Source organism: Lucilia sericata, unplaced genomic scaffold, assembly GCF_015586225.1.
Source record: "Lucilia sericata isolate MDLA Ls3-8-SP2 unplaced genomic scaffold, ASM1558622v1 Contig000196F_arrow, whole genome shotgun sequence".
Classification (NCBI taxonomy): Eukaryota; Metazoa; Arthropoda; class Insecta; order Diptera; family Calliphoridae; genus Lucilia; species Lucilia sericata.
This window is the reverse complement of record NW_023994224.1, coordinates 81,815-103,603: the sequence shown is the minus strand read 5'-3', so window position 1 is coordinate 103,603 and position 21,789 is coordinate 81,815. Positions and strand designations below refer to the sequence as shown.

At 29.0% G+C, this 21,789-nt stretch overlaps 1 protein-coding gene and 2 long non-coding RNA genes across 3 annotated transcripts in view; 2 read left to right on the top strand and 1 right to left on the bottom strand.

Annotated features, from left to right (window-relative positions):
* Positions 1 to 21,789, bottom strand: part of LOC119601880 (tetratricopeptide repeat protein 39B-like) — a 164,109-nt gene that overhangs the window by 81,623 nt on the left and 60,697 nt on the right. The window lies entirely within an intron of this gene.
* Positions 4,350 to 13,892, top strand: LOC119601881. The gene is made up of 3 exons (XR_005231272.1): positions 4,350 to 4,505; positions 4,562 to 4,663; positions 12,861 to 13,892. It is a non-coding gene; the product is annotated as an uncharacterized LOC119601881 (long non-coding RNA).
* Positions 9,777 to 10,950, top strand: LOC119601882. The gene is made up of 4 exons (XR_005231273.1): positions 9,777 to 10,132; positions 10,198 to 10,581; positions 10,648 to 10,735; positions 10,793 to 10,950. It is a non-coding gene; the product is annotated as an uncharacterized LOC119601882 (long non-coding RNA).

The following is a 21,789-nucleotide window of genomic DNA, read 5'->3' as shown; positions in this document are numbered from 1 at the left end:
CTGGTCACCAAGTAAGCAAGAGACTGGCAGTCGTCACTTTACTGTCCCTGAGTAAACGAGAGAGAAGACACTTGAATAAACTTAAGAATTGAAAGTGAAGAGAAAAAGAACAAACATGATCAGTTTTGTCTGAGTGCAAAGACAATGAACAGTTATACTATTTTATCACTTTTTAAGTTATTTATTTGATTTTTATGTTAGTTGACTTTAATAAGTTGTTTAAGACAGTTCTTGAAAAAATTTTGTTGTGTAAATTTTAAAGTAAAAAAATGATTTTTAATTTGATTAAAAATTGTAAAATTTAAATATGAAATATTTACAATTTGGAAGAGTGAATTTATTTGAGATGAGTTAAAACAAAAAACTTTAGCAGAGATTACGGAAAAAATAATATTTCCTTAATATAACAAATTCTATTCTTTCAGAATCATACATATATGTATTAATGAATTCCAAAGTTTAAAAGTCTGATTTTTCTGGAGATACAAATGAGCAACAATATTTATGTATTTCAATATTTATTTAATCTAGAAATAAAAGTATTTTTTTAAACTTTTTTTTTATTTTTCATAAGTTTTTAGAATTATACCTCGACGGACCGGTTATTTAACCCTACTGCAATACCTGTCCATTGGACAAGCTACTTGGGGACACTTCACTTCCCCTAGGACACATCACTAGCTAGTAAAGTAACTAGTAAAAGAGCTAGTAATGTGACTAACTCCCAAGAACCCATTTGGAGATTACCATCCATTGACTACTTTTGACTACCTCTTGAGAGTCTCATTGTAGACTGTAGAGTGACGATTGACTTCCTCGTAGGACAAGCCCATGTTAAAATGGTTGGTCACCTGGGTAGTCGGGTGGCTAGGGGCCACCATAAGTGGTATGACAAGTGGTTAGTTCGGGACTGTCCCGTCGAACTGCTGGGCCCAGCAGTTCGACAAAGAGTCAATGCATACGAAAAAGATAGTAATTTCCACTACTAGTTAACCACCTGGATGATTGTAATTCGTATGTTTTAGGTCATTCGTCACGAATGTACCCTTTGTAATCGAGAATGAAGACAGTCGTCACTTTAGTGTCCTCTTTGTAAGCGGGAGCGGAGACTGTCGTATCTTCACTGTCCTCAAGTAACCTAGAGATTATACTCTTAAAAGTTGTTTTTTTTATTGTACTTCCGAAAGTAGTTATTTTACCCATCTTTGGGAGAAATGATTGTTACTTTCTACTAATATGCCACCATCTGGTTGACTCAAATTTACATCTTTCGGGTCAATCGTCACATTGATGTCCCATAGTATTCTAGAGAGTAGACCCTTGAATTTTTTTTACTTTTATTTCCATTAATATCTTACCATTCATTAAGAATAAAAGGAAATCGTCACTTTACGGCCGTGAATAGTATAGAGAGTATACACTAGATACTTACTTTTACATTGTACTTTAGATGGTAGTTATTCTATCTATCATAAATAATCTATTGACATAATTACTTTTATTTAGTTTAAATACATACATATATGTATGTAATATAATTGAATTGAGAAATAATAATTACTTAAAAAAAAAAAACAAAGAAATAACAAATAATAAAGCGTATTAATACGGTGGACTCTTAAAGGGTAAAAGTAACTAAAACAGATGTCACATTTTGACAGATATTGAGTAACAAAATGTAATGATTTTTATAGATGTTTGTTGTACAACAAGTCGTCACTTTATTTAAACACTTTTGTTGTAAAGATTATTAAAAAAGTAAGTATGCATATGTACATGCCTTTTTTAAATATTATCCCATTGGTAACACTGATCATACTCAATAGTAATTCACCCAGAAGAGAACAGAATAACAAAACACTTCACTGTAATAAATATGGGATATTCAATTTACATTATAATTATAATTAATATTACTATTATAATTATAATTATTATTGTTGGTACGATAATTTCTTTAATCTCATGTGCTTGTGAGCAACTATAAAATTCAAAGAAAACAATCTAAATTAAAGTTAAACGAAATAAATAAGGTAAATACACAAATAAATATACAATATTAAAACTTGTAAGAAATCTTAGAATTTAAACATTTTTTAATAATAGGTATTTTTATTTTTATTGAAAATTTGTTTAAATCAATTTTATCCGTTTTTTTTCTGTTTCTGTAGTTTTCTATTGTTTTATTTGTATAATTTTGTGTTTCTGTTATTTACTAAGCTTTGTTACATGGTTAGGAAAATTTTACTTATTACAATTTTTTACTATTTGAAATATAATTTTTTTTTAAGTTTCAATTTGAACAAAATGAACAAAAAAAATTATAGAAGACAAATAAAAAAAGAAAAGGAAGATCTTATAAAACGACTTGAGGGTTTTGAAATCGCAGATTCTAATGTAGATGTTGTTACAGATGTTATAAATGTAGATAATAACTTTACTGACGAAAGAAGGCCTGATATTGACATCCGAGAAGAACACATAATCGAAAACACAGCGCATAATTCTCTTAACGAGAAATTAATATTTTGTTTCCAAAAATATAGACCAAGTAGAAAATGTGTACTTGCATTAATTAATATCCTAAATGAGGAAAATCTTAATGTAAATGCTTTTTATAAATTTCAAAATCAATGTCCAAAATCATTGCGATTGCTGGCGGTTTATATCTCCATATTGGCATACCATCCCAATTAAAAAAATTTTCAAAACAACTTAAACTTCCACCTTCTGTAGATATTAATATTGATGGTCTTCCTTTATTTAAAAGTTCTAGAATACAATTCTGAATATCGCTGAAAGAATATAGCATGAGTACTTTTGCACTTTATTGTGTCCGATAGTGTATATTACTTGTTTCTTTTGTTACACACTGCTTATAGATTATTAAGCTCTCCAAAACTAGATTATTAAGCTCTCCAAGACTTTTTTGTTGAAAACTTTCCCATAGTGTTCGGAGAAAATAGTGTATCATACAACATTCATAGTTTACTTCACGTTAAAGAAACTGTAGATTTAGTCGGTGATCCCATTGCAGGTTCATCTTACTCTTTCGAAAATTATTTACAACATTTGAAGAAAGAAGTTCGAAAACCAAATAAAATCCTCCAGCAAATTCATAGATGTTTAAAAGAAGAATTTGTAATACAATCCGATGCTACGGAACCAGCTGTTTTTGAAAACAAATGCATATTTTCAGGCTTTATATTATTTAAAAAACATCCAGACTGTTATTGTTTCATAAGAGATTACATACCTATTAATATAATATCATTTCCTACTACAGAGACCGGCGACGGTGTGGGACGAAAATTTAAAAATTTACAAAGCTTTTACTCTCTACCATGTGATTCAGCAAGCTTACGCATATTCTTAGCTGATTTTGAGACCTCCTCAGAAGAACAATTTCAATTAAAAGTTATAATATGTAAGGCAATCGTTTTTCCTTACAATAAAGAACTGTTATGCTTCACTGTAGTAATTAAATAAATAAATTTTCAAATATAAAATAGTACGTCCCGAAATTGTTTTTAACTTGTTTACTATATAGTTAAATATGCTCTAAAAAGTAACAGATTATTATACACTTCCCGGTTTAACCAATACTCAGTTTAAAATTATTTTCGGAAATATAAATAAGACTTATTAAGTAGACATACATTTTAATATAAAATTCTTTATTTATGGAATATTATGATTACTAATAAAGTGAGAAATGGAATTGTTTGTAATGAAAATTACCGTAAAATACTTAGAATTCACATCGATTAAAATAATTTGTTTTTTTTATAAGAAAACAATTCATTTTCGAAATGAAACATCTCTACATTCATTAAACAAAAAATATAGTTTTTTACATAATTTTAATCAAATTTTTCATAAAATCTTTAATTTTGTTTTGATTCTAAATTTATAAAAATAAAATAAAATTATAACAATAATTTATAATATTTGAAAATAGCAGAACAACATGTCGGATTCTGGAAGCCCTCCTATTAAATTTAAGAAGCTAAAGATCAGAAACTGAGGTAAGTAAAATCAATTAATTATATAATATAAAGTATAGTGGTTAGTCGACAATGAATGCATAAAAAAGAAAATATTTTTTCTGCTAGTTACTTTCTGGTCGTTAATGGGTTAATAATGTTAATGGGTTAATATAGCTTTTATCAATCTAAAGAAAACATTGTTGCCAATGTGATTATTTTCGTACATTTTGTTTTGTTTTACATAAGCTATATGGTATTTGTTGTTAACTCTGCAAACCAGCTATCTTTTGTTTACTTGAAATTAGTAAAGCAACAGAAGAAGAAGAAATTAGTAAAGAAAAAAATAGAAATAGAATAATTGTTTTTATAAAACACATGTAAAGAAGAATGTTTAAATTTATTGCAAGAATTTGGAAAATTATTAGAAAAGAAATCAGTTTCTTGTAAATTTTAAAATATTGCATTGATTTTAATAACATTAATGCAATTGTGAAATAGAAATAGATAATCTTAAAGGTAAAAATAATTACGATGTTTTAAATTAAAAGTTTTAAAAATTTTATGCTTTGCAGATGATATTAAAGAAATTCTTAATAACATGCAAAGTAAACAATATAATTAAAATATAACTTTCTTAAAATATGCTGTGGAACAAAAGCTGCTTCAAATGCAAAGTGAGTTGAAATCTAAAATACAAATTTGCAAAATTTGTGGAAGTGTAATATTCGTTTATGTTGATGTTTGTAACGCACTAAAATATTAACTATACCTTAAAGTATACCGATTGACTCGGAATCACTTTCTGAATCGATTTAACGATATCCCTCCGACCGTCCGTGTGTTCATGTAAATTGGTCCATTATTTCATCTAGCCATACAACTGAACCCCCCGAAAAGGGCTTATGGGTTCATAATTATGTAAAATATAAAACAACAAAGTTTTAAACAAGCCTTGCTGACCTTGCCGAATTTTGAAATGAATGGGCCTTAATTATCCCTAGCCCCCATACAAAGTCCCCTTCAGAAAGTAACTTGAATATAGTAGGCACAAAAGTTAAGTAAAATTAGTTTACAATTATAATTATCATTAAATATATAGTTGATACAATTAAAACGGCGAAAAAGATAGATTCTACAAATAGTTAGTTTAAAACAAGTAAGAAAGTATAGTCGGGCTTGGCCGACCATATGATACCCTACACCAGTTATGAATATTAAATGTGATTTATTTTTCATAATAAAGCATTTATCTTGAATAATACCTTGATTGCGATTTATTTAAGCAATTTATTGACGAAAAACTTAATTTCTAAAAGAGGCTTTATATGGGGGATAGGAGCAAATGGAAGTGCAAGCGGAGCAAAACGTATTCACCAAAAATATTATTTCACAATTAAATAATTCAAATCCGGATCTCTATCCATTATTTCCTGTAACATCAGAAGACAAACTTCTGAAACTCGAAGAAGCAATTACTGACCTTAATATGCAGGCATACGTAAGTTGTTTTTACATATATCTCTAATTATTTCTATAGTCTATACCACTGAGGTCTTACAATAATGTTCGTTCTTCTGTAACTTTGTCATTCCGTGTGTAACACCAAGAAATATTCATCTGAGACCCAACAAAGTACATATATTCTTGGACCTTATGAAATTCTGAGTTGATCTAGCCATGTCCGTCCGTCCGTCTGTCTATCTGTATAAAACATTCTCACGTTAACACGAAGCAACAAAATTTAACGAAATTAACCCAAAATATTTACTATTGCCCTAGGACGTTTGGTATTGAAAATGAGCAAAATCGGTTTACAACGGGAAAAGTTATGAATCAAAATTTAAAAAAACTCCGAAAAAAATAAGCATTTTCTACACATTGCGATGTAATTTTCATGAGATTCGATTTCATTCAGAGAAAAAATTTTCAGAATCGGTCTATAATTGGACATAGATCCCATACAAGGTCCCTCCCGAAAATCACTTAAACACGCATAACTCTTTACTAAATTAAAATATCCTTATAAAATTTGGAACAAGTATTGCTCTAATATACAGAAATATTACTGTGACATTTTTTTCCGATCGGTCTATAATTGGTCATAGCTCCCATACAAGGTCCTCTCCCGAAAATCACTTAAACGCACATAACTCATTACTTAATTAAGATATCCATATAAACAGATATTGTTCTTATATACAGAAATGTTACTGTGACTTTTTTTCCTTTCGGTCCATAATTGGTCATAGCTCCCATACAAGGTCTCCTCCCGAAAATCACTTAAACGCACCTAACTCATTACTAAATTAAGATATCCATATAAAATTTGGTACAAGTATTGCTGTTATATACAGAAATGTTACTGTGAAATTTTTTTCCGATCGGTCCCATACAAGGTCCCCTTCCGAAAATTACTTAAACGCACATAACTAAACATAACGCACATTACTAAATATTGATATCCATACATTTAGCACAAATATTGCTCTTATATACATAAATCACACTATAAAATTTGTTCACGATCGCTCCATATTTGGTCATAGCTTCCATACAAAGTCACCTCCAGAAAATCAATTGTATGCACAATATTCATTACCAAATAATGATATAGATACAGAATTTAGCCAATGTTACTGTGGAATTTTTACGATCGGACCATAATTGCACAGAAAAAACTGGAGCTCTAAAATTGCCTACAATTTTTTTTTTTCATAAATAGACAATTTTTTGATTAAAAATTTAGTTAAGTTGATAAAATAATTATTCAAAAGATGACTTTAGAAAAATAGCAACCGATGAATTCACTTAATAAAATAATTAATCTGTTTGACTAAAGAAATTAGTCAGTTTGATTAATTCACCTACAATTTTGTCATCGAGTGCATTTTCTTGTACTTTTCTTTGCTGTTGCTATGCAATTTGCTGTTACTACGCTTTAAAAAGACGTTACATTTTTTTTTGTTTGGCAAATCATATTTTAGCTTAATACTGTTGTTGTTTAACATCTGTATGAAAGATCATGTATAAACCAAGGTATATTAATTTTATAAGGTAGTGTCATCGGCGAATTCAGAATACCAAGCGAATTGGTTATATTTTTTTTATATGTAGTTTGACATTGTGCCTGCACTTGAAGGCGAATTGGCTGTAAGGGAAAAATTTCAAAAACAGCTGACAAATACATCAAAGCGAATTTAAATTAAACAAAAAATGTTTATAAATTTGAATCTGTTTATAATTTATTTTGATGTTTTAACTTTTAAAGATTAAAAACACAAAAATATACCCTAATCACACAATTTCACTTTAATCACAAAATTTACATATACAAAATGAAACCAGTTTGACATTAACAAAATGAAAACAAAGTTTGACATTTACAAAATGTAAACAAAGTTTGACATTAATTATACACCACGGCGAAAAATGAACATAATAGCAAAAAACGATCAGCTGTTCTGATAACACTACCTTATAATTAATATATCTTGGTATAAAAAAGACACGCGTAAAATTATCAACGGTTTTTTTGTTTGTTTATGTTTTTGTGTTTATGTTTAGTTTTACTTTGCTAGTCAATGTGGACGGACGTATTTTGTAAAAAGTGATCTGTTAAAAAATAAAAGTAATTACAATTGCAATTAATACGCGTTTTTGCTTAAAGTGAAGAGTGATTATAAACAAATATACATAATATTTTTTTTAATTATTTATGTACATACATCTATAATTTTTTTCGGAAGCCACATAAAGATGGTAAGTTTAATTAAGTGTTCCTTTTGTGATGAGGCATTTGACTCCGCAGAAATATATTTTGTGCATTTAAAAAAACACACACCTTTTGGAACCAATTTTATTTGTAATTTTGGGGAATGTTACCAAAGATTTTCGTCTAAAGACAGTTTTAAGAGACACGTTTTGAATCATTTAAAAAAAAATAATTTGTGTAAAAATGTAAATAATATATTAGAGGAAGAAACAAGTCCCATTGTATGGATTCCGAGAATTTAAACGTGGACAGTCATCGTCGAACCCACCTTTTTGTTATACTAAATATTTTGAAACTGTTATGGAATTCGCCACAAAATTTGTAATACAATTACATAATTACAGTCGTTCAGACATAATTTCTTTACAAAAATCAATCCAGTCCTTTATAATTGAACCGATTTGTAATTTTCTTGAAAACTGTGTCGAAAACATAACTCCAACAATTACAGTAAACGACTTAAAAAGTTTATTTTAAAATGTTAATACAGACTATATGTTAGAAAAATATTTAACAGAAAAAAGACTTATAGAGGAATTACAAGTATTTTCAATTGACGAATCCTTAAATGCTAAAGGCACTTTAATGCCTTTACGTTTTCAGTTTGAACAGATTTTTACAAAAGATGGTTTCATTGACAAAGTTCTTACCCATATGGAAGCTACTGAAAAAAAACGATAGAAAAATTTATTTCATACAGTCAGACCTATGGAAACAAAAGAAATCCCTATATCCTAATAAGATTCTGATTCCATATTATTTATACAATGACGATTTTGTCATTAATAATCCATTGGGTTCCAAAGCAAAAAAATCAGGCAGTATGTAATTTCTATTATAGCTTTCCGTGCATGCCACAGAACTCCTCAAAATTGAATAGTGTTTTTCTTGCATGCTCCATACTTTCAGCTGACGTTAAAAAACATGGAAATAAATGTTATGATGCTCTAATTGAGTCAATCATTGACCTTGAAATAACTGGCATTGAAACAAATACTGTAACTGGACCGAAAAAGATTCATTTTATATTGGTCCTTATGTTAGGTGATAACCTAGGACTCAACTGCACTCTTGGCTTCTCAAAGTCATTTTCAGCCAAATATTTTTGCAGATTTTGTTTAATAGAAAAAAAAAGATTCACAAAAGGCCGTAACTGAATAGAATAGAATAAACTATAGGGAAGCTCTTGAAACTGAAACCCCAATGGAATACGGTATAGCAACAAAGTCAAATTTTAATAATATACCTTCATTTCACGTAATGCACGACCTCTATGAGGGAATATGCCACTTAATTTTATGTAATTGTTTAGTACACTTTATTAAAAAAATGAAATATTTGACGATTGATGATGTTAACACCAGAATTAAATATTTTTCATCCTCCTTAAAAAATGACAGAGGGACTGAAAAAGTTAGCATTACATTTAAGGAAGTAGATAGTTGTAAACTTAAATTGTCAGCTAGGCAAATGATGTCATTTTGTTATTATTTTCCAATTTTGTTCGGGGAATACATACCTCAGAATGATGAAGTGTTGGAGTTTCTATTAACATTCTTTCATTTAATTGAAGATTTGTTACGTTATGAAATATCAGATTCACTAATTTCTAAAATTAAAAAAAATTTAAATCCTCAATCAAACCTACCAAAATTTATTCAAAAGTAATTTAACCCCAAAATTTCACAATTTACTTCATTATCCAATGCAAAAATCTGGACCATTACGAAATTTTTGGAATTTTAAATTCGAAGCTAAACATAAAGAATTTAAAATATATTCTCATATAATAACATCCAGAAGAAATATAACCAAATCCTTTTCTATAAAACACCAAATAAAATTTGCAAATTTAATGTTAACCAGTGATGAGGACGAGCAAAATGTGTTTAATAAAATAATTAAGAGAACAAATATCAAACATTTTACAATGTAATGACATAAGTGTATATTCAGAAGCATTTTTGTTTGGTTTTAAATATGGCAATAAATCTTATATTGGGACATTCCGAAATGATTTTGACATTTATATTGTAGCTTATATAATAAAAATTAGAAAAGAAGATATAGCTTTATGTTACAAAAAAGTTAGCAGTCAATATAACCGTCATTTTGGAGCCTTCGAAATATCGACTTTAGCTCCTTCTTTTGAAATTATTCCCTTCGAACAAATAACTGGCCCTCCCGTGGAGAAAATTACAACTTCTATGGGAAGAATATTTACAAAATTAAAAGAATTCTATCACAGTATTTGGTAATATTATGGAATTTTAGGAATCTTCAGAAACCGATGAATCTACAGTGGCTGATCATGATTTGTACCTCCTCTTACAGGATTGGAACCTTAAACATCTTTATAACCATTTTATTGGTAAGTCTTTCTTAAGTAATAATTATTCACTTATAATATCAACTGATTTTTTATTATCTTTGCAGACCACCATATTACGATCAAGGTATTAAAAATACTCAAACTAAAACATATTGATATGCTTTTTTATGGTCTTCCTATCGGTGATATGGTAACATTTGAAGATGAATTTGAAAAATGGAAAAAGACGCATATTGATGAAAGTACTAATTTAGAAAAACCAAGATGTTTTAACCAACAACAATTTGTTTCCGTTCAGTCCAAGATACTGAAAACGGCAAACAAATTTTAAAATATTATGAAAAGAATAAAATTCTTCATGAGGGTCATCGCAATTTACTTATTGACAGGATTTCCAAATATATAGAAGCAAAGGGCTATAAATTATCAATTTCGCAATGTGCTGATTTGGTAAGGAAATCTGTAAAATTTTTCCTTCAGAAGAATTGGTAAGGTTTAATTTTTGAATGAAAAAATATATACATAAATTCAAATTTACTATTATATAATTTCAGGAATATTATAATACTGGGAAAATAGGTAAACTTTACAACAAGATATTTAATTTAAAACGAAGAATCTGACACTAACTTGCTGAACTAGGTAAGATTATTGTTAAAAAAAATTATGCGTGTCAAACAAATTTATCATATATTTTAGTTCCGGAAAAAGATTCCAGTTTCGCTATTCAAATTCTTCGAAGTGGACACTATAGTAACAATGAAATGGACTTATATTGGAGGAAATGTTATCAATGTAGATTTAAGCAAATTAAGGAATCAAAGTCTACATCCGAGATCTTAAAATTATGGCCTGAATACATAAAACCTTCCGGATATACATTAGTAAGTTAACTCTTTTTACACAATAAATTATATTATTTTTAACTAACTTAAATTTTACAGATTGACATAGATTTTGGTCTTAAGTATCCACAAGCTAAAGACATGAAAACTAAGTGGGTTTTAACGGAAAGTAATTTGTTGCATCTGCTTCAGTCTAAAGTTTCAAAAATGCTAACAAATTTAAAGTCGTGCGATAGTGGTAAGCTACTACATTATTGTAGTATTTTCAGAATCGAGGATATTTTTTATTCTATATTGCCTACATTATTTGTTTCCACCTCAGCAGAAAGTAGTTACAGACAAAGCCGGAGCCAAAATCAGAAAAAAGTTTACCGTAACAGATTCCCAAGATTCATTTGCCATAGTTGCAGAAACCAAAGAGGAACTGGATATGAAATTAAAACTCCTTAAACTTCAAAAATGTAACATCCAACCAATGTTGCTAATTCTTGGTGAAATTGCAAATGTTAAAGAAATTTTTGTTTATTTTGATGAAATTAAATATCAAATGGTACAAATAATCACCGCTGTAGATATTCTATTTAAAATATTCTTTGTGTTTAACTTGGAGTTTCCTATAGAATCTGATTTATTTTATAATTTTATGCAACAATTTTTTTATGAAATTAATTCAGAAAATAAATAATCAAAAGTATTCACTGTTATTAATGAAATACTTAATTTAAAAGAATAATGCAAAACTATAAAACATTGTTTAAAACTTAAAAATTAAAAATTGATTATTTATGTTCCTAAAATGTACAATTATAAATATGTATATACATATTATATTTCATTGTAATAACTTTATAATATATATATTTTTTTAATAAAAGTAAAAATAAATTTAAAAAAAAATTTTTGGGGTGGAAAAAGCTAATTTGATAAAAAAATTAGTCAAATCAATGATATTTTTAATTGAAATTGGCATAAAATCCAACAAAAAAATGGTTGTCTTAATAAAAAAAAAAAAATAAAATAAAAATAATTATAAATTTTTTTCTAATTACTTAACAAATTTTATAATCAACAAACAAGTAGTAAAAATATGACTGAGTAATATTTTAGTCGATTTGATTATTTTTTTTTTTATCGACTGTAAAAAACCAAAACAAGACAAAAAATTAAAAATGTCGTAGTCAATGAGACAAAAATCTTTATAGGCTGGAAATTGAATAATTTTGGATTCAGATCTGTGAATTTTGTAGTCAAATACGATTTTTATCTTTTTCTGTGTGGTCATAGCTCCATACAAGGTCCTCCTACGAAAATCTCTTAAACGCAAATTACTCATTACCAAATAAAGCTATTGATACAAAATTTTGCACAAATATTAGTTTTGTATACAAAAATTATATTTTAAGATTTTTCACGATCGGTTTATAATATGGGTGCGATCGGTCCCATACAAGGCTCCTTCCGAAAATCAGTTAAACACACATTACTTATTACTAAATTACGATATACATACATACAAAATCTGACTGAAATATAGCCTTTATATACAGAAATGGTACTTAAAGATTTTTTTACGATCGGTTCATAATTGGTCATATCTCCCATACTAGGTCCTGACACGAAAATTTGAATTTCCTTAAATCTTTCACACAAATTATTAAATATCGCTAAATCATATCTTAAGGCGCTTTAAAAATATAAAAGAAAATGGAGTTTGTAATGTTCAATAAATCTTGCAATTGTAACAGATTTAAGCTGTTTAAATCTTGGGGTTTTTCTATTTAGGACATGAGAAAGCTTATTTCTACAAATATTTGATCAATTAAAAAAGGATTAATATAAAAGTAGCTGGTGGAGGGTATTTAAGATTCGGTCGAATATAGCACTCTAACTTGTTTATCATTATTTTTTGTTATTATTTTCAGATTCTATAGTTGTGACAACAAATTCTGGCACACCTGATCATTAACTACGTGATGCCTTCAGACTACAAAAAAAATATTTTTTAAAAAGACATGCTCTACAAAAACGAGAGACAAAGTAAATTAATTCTGTGTTTAATCATAATGTTGAGATTTCGGTCTTTTTAAATATATGCAATCAAACATTTTCTATAAAAAATAATTGAATTTAATCATCGTTCTCAATATAAAAATGTTTGTTCGTATTAGACAAACGGACCATTTCATTACAATTTCTATACCATTCAATACATTTTGAATGTGTATTTTCGAAATAGCTAAGAAAAAGCTATTTTTCAGTAATCAACAATAAAAATATATCTGACGAGATAAATAACTATATGTATAAAAGAAACAAACTGAAATTTTTAATAATGTATTTATATGTATAATATTTTAATTTACACTTAATGCTTCCGTTGCTGTAAAATACATTTATTGAATTAAAATATTTTTTTAATAACAAAATATTTTAAAATGATATTTTATAATTTAACTGCCTTATTCCAAAACGATTATTGAAGTTAACAATTTTTTACAACACACTTTTTCCATAAAAACAGGTTTTAATAACCATTGTTAACTTTAATAATCGTTTTCGGATAAGGCAGTTAATATTTAATAATTTACACTAATTTAATGAATTAAAAATGAAATCCAGTATTTTTTATATATTAAAGACCAGAAGTTTATAATATATAATTATTGTTTGGAGTACCTAAAAAAGTAATGTTAAATAATTATCGTATAAATAAAAAATAGTATTATTTAATTTGATTTTACTCTAATTTTGTTTTACCAATTTATAAACATGTATTATGTATGTATGTGTACAGTAAAAAACTAAGTGCGACAGTTTTATTGCAGCTAGGTACTGTTGTGATCAGACGATAGATTGCTTACAATAAACCAGTTAATTGACTACACCTACATATAGTCAACACGTATGTCCCATAAAAATAGTTAACTACTTGTAACATACTATTCGACTCTCACCTAGTACCTGTCCATTAGACTAGCTTTTAGGGGACAGTTGGCACTCTCCTAAAACACGTCCATGTCCTAGTTTTATAGCAAGAAAAGTAGCGCCAGTTAAATAGCTAGTAATGTGACTGACTTCCAAGAACCCATTTGGAGAGTACCATCCTTTGACTATTTTTGACCCTCTTTTGACTGTCTCTTTGTAGGGTGTAGAGTGACGATTGACTTCCTCGTAGGACAAGCCCATGTTAAAATGGTTGGTCACCTGGGTAGTCAGGTGGCTAGGGGCCACCACAAGTGGTAGGTTAAGTGGTCAGTTCGGGACTGTCCCGTCGAACTGCTGGGTAGTTGATCAAATGCTTTTTTAACTTCGGCCGCACTACAGACAGCACTACAAATAAACAAGAGACTTGTAAGTAATTTTTAACGCACTCGTGCAGATGTCTAAATAACACTGTCAACTTTCATAATGATCGGGCCTCATTTGACGGTTTGTATGTTGTTTTTTACATTATTTTGCAATGTTTTAGTGGCGTACATAAAGGTCTATAAAATCAAATACACTTCGATCTAGATTGAATTTTGAAAAACGGATGGGGATTATTATATATTAATTTCAACGAATTATATATGTGTCGTAGTTTGACAATATTTTATTTGAAATATTATGGTTTTAAAAAGGATAATGATATCAAAAAATGTCCTTGAGTCAAGGATATCTTAAAAACAGTATCTCCCATTTTCATTATTCCTTAACTAACATTAGTTTATAATATCAACAAAAACATATAAAAAAATCAGAGTTGGACCATGAAGAGATCCATAGAAAATCAAATTTTAGTAAACTAATCTATACAAATTTGAAATTTTAAAATTTTTAATTTTATTTTTTGATAAATCAAATAAAATTTGAATATTTCTAGTAAAGCCCACAAAGTATAAACATCAATAAATTTAAGTATCATTGACCTTAAGTTGTCAAGTATAATTGAGTAATTTATATGTATATTGACTTATTTCATTGGATTATCTGTATATATAACAAGTAGGAAAGTATAGTCGGGCATGGCCGATCATATAATACCCTACACCATGAGTATAATTTTAAAGTTTTTATTTTTCATAAAGAAACCTTTATGTTGAATTTTACCTTAATTCCAAAGTATTTAATCAATTTATTGATAAAAAACTAATTTTCTAAATGAGGCTTTATATAGGAGTATAGATCAAACATGGGCCGATCCTCATTAAATTTGGGAGAAGGATATATTTTTAAATAACACTAAGTTTTGTTATGTTTCATAGCGATACAAATGGATACATTTTTAAATAACAGTTAGTTTTGTTGAGTTTCATTGCGATATAAATGGTTACAAGTCAATTTTAGACGTTTAAGACATTTTTTGAAGGGGCTTTGTATGGGGGCTAGGGTCAAATAAGGGCCGATCATGACGAAAATCTGCTGTGTCATTTATACTTATTTTACGTTTATTTATTTTTTTTTGTTTGTTTGGACTTCATAGACAGCTAAACGGCTGGAGCGATTTTTCTGAAATTTTCATAGTGTTTTCCTGTACGTCCGGAAGGAACTATATGCTATTTTTTACTTCAAAATTTCAAGTGGGCGATGTGCCACGCCCATTTACAAAATAAGTATTAAGAGTCGCTTATCTCAGAAACTGTAAGAGCTAGAGTCCTCAAATTCTGTATGGACAACTTTAACATCCATATGAATACATGGAATGAAATTAGCAGCCTAGCTACTGTGGGCGTGGCACCTCCCATATAAAGAAAATCTTAAATTAGTATATCTGAGAAAATATAACAGCTAGAGTCCTTATTTTTGTCGGAGGAACTTTAGTTTAAAATTGAATGTTTAGGACAAAAATGGGCGGTCTAGCAACTTTTAGGCAGTCTTGGTACCTCCCATATGAAAGTACAAAAATTCGTGTATCTGGAAAGCTATTAGAGCTAGAATCCTCAATTTTGCACGAAGAACTCTGACATTCAATAGGGGCACCTTTCATATAAATTAAATGCAAAAATTCGTATATTTGAGAAACTGTAAGAGCTAGAATCTTCAAAAATCGTAAAGGAAGTTTTTTAAGTTTAGAACTTTAGGATAGCAAAACACACTTGGTATAGCTTAGAGATATGAAAAAAAGAAAATACATAAATTAATGTATCTTGGAAACTAAAACAGCTGGAGTCTCAAATTTTGTGAAAGTCACTGTAGTAAGTATTCATATTATTATTTAGAGGAAATGACCAAGACCTGCAACATGAAATGGGTTACAACCCACAAGATTTAGAGAATTTGGTGGCAGAAAATTTGCCGCATATACAACCAGAGCAGAGAATGGCATACAATACAATAATGTCAACAATTACAAGTCAAAAAGGAGGATTTTTTCATTGATGCGCCAGGAGGAACCGGAAAACCCTTTTCTCATCTCATTGATTTTAGCTAAAGTTCGATCACAAAAGAGTATTGCGTCATAAGGTATTGCAGCAACACTTTTATATGGAGGCAGAACTGCGCATTCTCAACTCAAATTACCATTGAAAACTCAATTTTTTAAAAGTTATACATTTAATGTTAAGAAAAATAGGCAGTTGTTATGTGAGCGTTCTTTACTGGCACCCAAGAACATTGACGTTAATTGTATCAATAATATTATTTTGAATATAAACTTTTACAGGATCACACAATCAAAGGAAGAGTTAATAAATTGTGTTTTTCCAAATCTTCAATGTAATTTCAGAAATAGGCAGTGGTTATGTGAGCGTGCTTTACTGGCACCCAAAAACATTGACGTTAATTGTATCAATAATATTATTTTGAATAGAATCGATGCTATTTTAAAAACATATAAATCCATCGATACTGTTACAAATAATGATGATGTCGTCAATTATCCTGTAGAATTTTTTAATACACTTGATTTATCAGGCTTTCCACTCCACGAACTTAAGTTGAAAATTGGCGTTCCAATTATTTTATTGCGAAATATTGATCCACCATGTCTTTGTAATGGTACTCGATTAACAGTTAAGAAATTAATGAACAACTTAATAGAAGCAACGATTATAACTGGCCAATATAAAGGAACGTATGTCTTACTACCTCGGCTCGCAATGACAACATCGGATATCCCATTGGACTTTAAACGGTTGCAATTTACTATACGTTTGGCATTCGCAATGACAATAAACAAATCTCAGGGTCAATCCCTGCAAGTGCGCCTGAGGGAAAACGAAAAATATTGTATATTCCAAGGCTTTAGAATAGGAAATAATTATAAAGAAAAATTTTAATTGTAAATATGAAGTCAATTTTATTTTAGTAATTTTGTAATATTTTGTAAATTTATGCTAATGAATAGGAATAAGAAATAATATACATAAATTTCAATTTATCAATAAAATACTTTAAATATCAAACTTTCTTTGTCTTATTACCTTATGGTTTTGGATAGTGATAAACAAATATTATTCAAATTTGCCTAAACAAAAAATATATTTCAATATATTTTGAATATTTTTATACCCTCCACCACCATCAGAGGTGATAGAGGGTATATATAAGTTTGTCATTTCGTGTGTAACACCAAGAAATATTCATCTGAGACCCTTATGAAATTCTGAGTCGATTTAGGTATGTCCGTCTGTCTGTCTGTGTAAAACACGCTCACGTTAAAACGAAGCAATAGAAATTAACGAAATTCAGTAAAATTATTCATTATTATTCGGTACAGTTTGGTATTGAAAATGAGCAAAATCGGTTCACATTGGGAAAAGCTATGAATCAAAATTTAAAACAACTCCGAAAAAAATAAGCATTTTTTATACATTCTGATGTAATTTTCTCGAAAACTATGCAAGATAATTTCATGAAAGTCATCACGCATTCGTTTCTACACAAGATCTTGATTCCTGCTGAAAATTGCCAGAATCGGTCCATAATTTCATATACCTCCCATACAAAAGTACATATTCCCGGAAAATTAGTTTTTTTTTAATAACTTCCGTCAGAATGCTGATATCTTCACAAAATTTTACAAATTAAAATCATATGTCAATAGAATTCATTGAGAGAAAAAATGTTCTGGGTGGGTCCATAATTGAACATAGCTCCCATACAAGATCCCCTCCCGAAAATCACTTAAACGCGCATAACTCATTACTAAATTAAGATATCCATATACAATTTGGAATATGTATTGCTCATATGCACAGAAATATTACTGTGAATGTTTTTTCCGATCGGTCGATAATTGGTCATAACTCCAACACAAGGTCCCCTCCCGAAAATCACTTCAACGCACATAAGTGATTACTAAATTAAGACATCCATATAAAATTTGGTACAAGTATTGCTCTCACATACAGAAATATTACTATGAAAATTTTTTCCGATCGGTCCATTATTGGCCATAGCTCCCATACAAGATCCCCTCCCGAAAATCACTTAAACGCGCATAACTCATTACAAAATATTGATATCCATACACTTAGCACAAATATTGCTCTTATATACATAAATTACAATATAAAATTGTTTTACGATCGGTCCATATTTGGTCATAGCTCTCATACTAAATGAACAATATTCATTACTAAATAATGATATAGATACAGAATTTTGAAATTTTGTCTTTATATACATAATTGGTCATAGCTCATAGCTTACGAAAATCTCTTAAACGCCCATTACTCATTACCAAATAAAGCTATTGATACAAAATTTGGCACAAATATTAGTTTGGTATACACAAATTCTATTTCAAGATTTTTTCACGATCGGCCCATAACATGGGTGCGGTCGGTCCTATGCAAGGTTCCCTTCAGAAAATCACTTGAACACACATTACTTATTACTAAATTACGATATAGATACAAAATTTGACTGAAATATAGCTTTTATGTACAGAAGTTTAGCTTAAAGAATTTTTTACGATCGGTCTTTAATTGGTCATATCTCCCATACTATGTCCTGCCCATAAAAGCACTTTAACCGTATTTAACTAGTTGCATTATCAATTTGTGTAGAACAAAATTATATTAGCACTTTAACTTGTTTTATTTTATATCGACAGGAGTAGCAAAGCACCCCGGGTTCTAGCTAGTCTATATATAAAATTCTATAGCTACATACTTTCACTGGCTGTAATATGAACACAAAATATTTTTGAAGGGCAAACAAAATGTCAGTTGTTTTCGTGAAAGATTTATATTTGTCAACCTACAAATATTTTACCAATGTGAACACCAAACATGAAACATTTTTGTTTAACATTAAAAAAAAACTATTTAATTAAACTTAAAATCGTTTTTATAGAAATTTCAGCATAAAAACAAAAAATTAAATACATATTTATTATATAATGTGCTTAAAATGAGCATTTCTGTTTTAACGTTTTGTTTGAAGAAACAAAGCCAAACACAATTCAATACAAATAGTGAAAATTTGTTTGCCCGGAGTTCACATTAAAACAAATAATATCGTAAAAAAAATGACGGATAAAACAGTAAAAACAGGATTTTGTTTGTAGGCAAAGAGGAACATAACAAGAAGAGCAGTTAATGAGCAACCAAACGCCAAAAATATATGTGTTTACATTTAGTAAAAAGATATATCATTCAATAATAAATTCTATTTATTTTAAAATTTCATTTCAGTTTTTCATCAAAATTATACCACAAAAAAATACAAATTACGTTGATGGTGGACCCGTACTGTCCTGTTGTCAGTGTTGCCAGAAAATGAAAAATATGCTAAAACTTAAAAAACAAAGTGCTAAAATGTTCTACAGAAGAAGAAAAAAGTGCTAAAAATTTTTAATATAACAAAACAATATAAATGCCTTTTTTTCCAGTTTTTATTAAAATACTGATTATGTAGTGCATGACTCCAACATGCAAATAAGTTTTATATGAATAGAAATCCAACTCCAAAATTTTATGAGGATCGGTCCATATTTTATCCTAGGCGCCATATAACTTCTGTTCTTTAATTTTATCTATAAATTGCTTAAACATGTATATAGGTCGGCCATGTCCGACTGCACTTTCCTACTCCTTTTTTATTTGTTGAGGTGTGTGTGCATATATTTCCAAAATATATATTTTATAACCTAAAAAAATTCAGGAGAAAGATATGTCACATTCAATGTGTCACGTAAAATATTCAAAAATGTTCATTATAAAATTATATTAATTTTTTTCTTTTTTAAAAATTATGGATTACGAATGAAAAATATGGCCCATAGTGTAAGAAATTAAAACAAAACAGATACACCTACAGAATTCGCAGATTTTCGTAAATATTTACATGTACTTTAAAATCATATCCATTTTTCGTCACGTATGATATCGCCATATTTTAATCCATATTTTGGAAAACAAGATTCCGAATGGGATGATTCCTTTTGCAAATATAGTATTTTCAGAATGGAGCAGAATGTCAATATTGTTTTCCAAGTACATACTCCCATTTTTACCAAATCTATACCACTCTGAAGGCGTACGAACGTCACATACAATCGTTTGGAATTGCCCATATATAAAAAACAGACTGTTTGTTTATGTGTTTGTTTGTTACGCTTTGAAGGCAAAACCACTCAACCGATTTTCATGAAATTTGGACCGCTAATAGGTCTAACCCAAAAAGGAACAATAGGCTATATATAAGACTATTATTACCAATATCCTATCCTATAATTATATGAAAGAGACTGTCAGTTTTTACTGCTTTCACTGCCAAACTACTGAACCGATTTAGATTAAATTAAGAACACTAATAGTTCTATTCTAAAGTGGAACAATAGGCTATATAATATCATCATTGGACGTCACGATTCTTCTTATGCTCACTTTCGAGACAGAAAACTACTAAACCGATTTACATGAACTTTGGTATACCGATGACCTCAGGAGGAACTATGAACTCTATAAGATCTGGATCGGACGCCACGCGCCTTTTTACGCCAACCTTTTGTAAAACAATTATATATTATATATTTATATAATTTGGCGTTCAAGCATACAATCCTATTCATGAATATAATAATGGGTATAGCTAGTATATATATAAAACGACTGCTTGTTGTGTGTTTGTTACTTTTTCACGGCAAAACTACTGGACCAATTTACATGGTCCAGTATATGATAGAAACTGTCTGTTTATTACGCTTTCACGCCAAACTACTGAACCGATTTACATGAAATTTGGACCGTTAATAGGTCTAACCCCAAAAGGAAGAGTAGGTTATAAGATCTTGATCGGATGCCACGCCCGTTACTACGCCCACATTTTGTAAAACTTATTACACCAATTTTGCAATCACAATATACAAAACCTACTTAACTGATTTACCTGAAATTTTGTATAACGATAGGTATAGGCTCGGAAAGAACTATAGGTTATATATAAGATTTTGATCCGATGAAAGAGACTGTCTTTTTGTTACATTTTCACGGACAAACTACAGAACCGATTTACAAGAACACTAATAGTTGTGTTGTAAAGTAGAACAATAGGCTATATAAAGTTATGATTGGACGTCACGGTTCTTCTTCTGCTTACTTTTTTCTATACAATTGTTACACAAAAGTTTCATTCGAGACTTACGGAAAACTACTGAACCGATTTACATGAAGGAACCATGAACTGTATAAGATATGGATCGGATGCCACGTCCCTTTTTACGCCAACTTTTTGTAAAACAATTATTATACCAAATTTACGTTCAGGCATACAAAAAACTACTGATCCAATTTTTTTGAAATCTGTTATAATGAATGTATATATGCAATGTATATATAATATACATATATAGATACTATAGCACGGACTTTTAATTATTATAAAAAGCTTAGTAAAATTAAAAATTGGTTATTTTGTAAATAA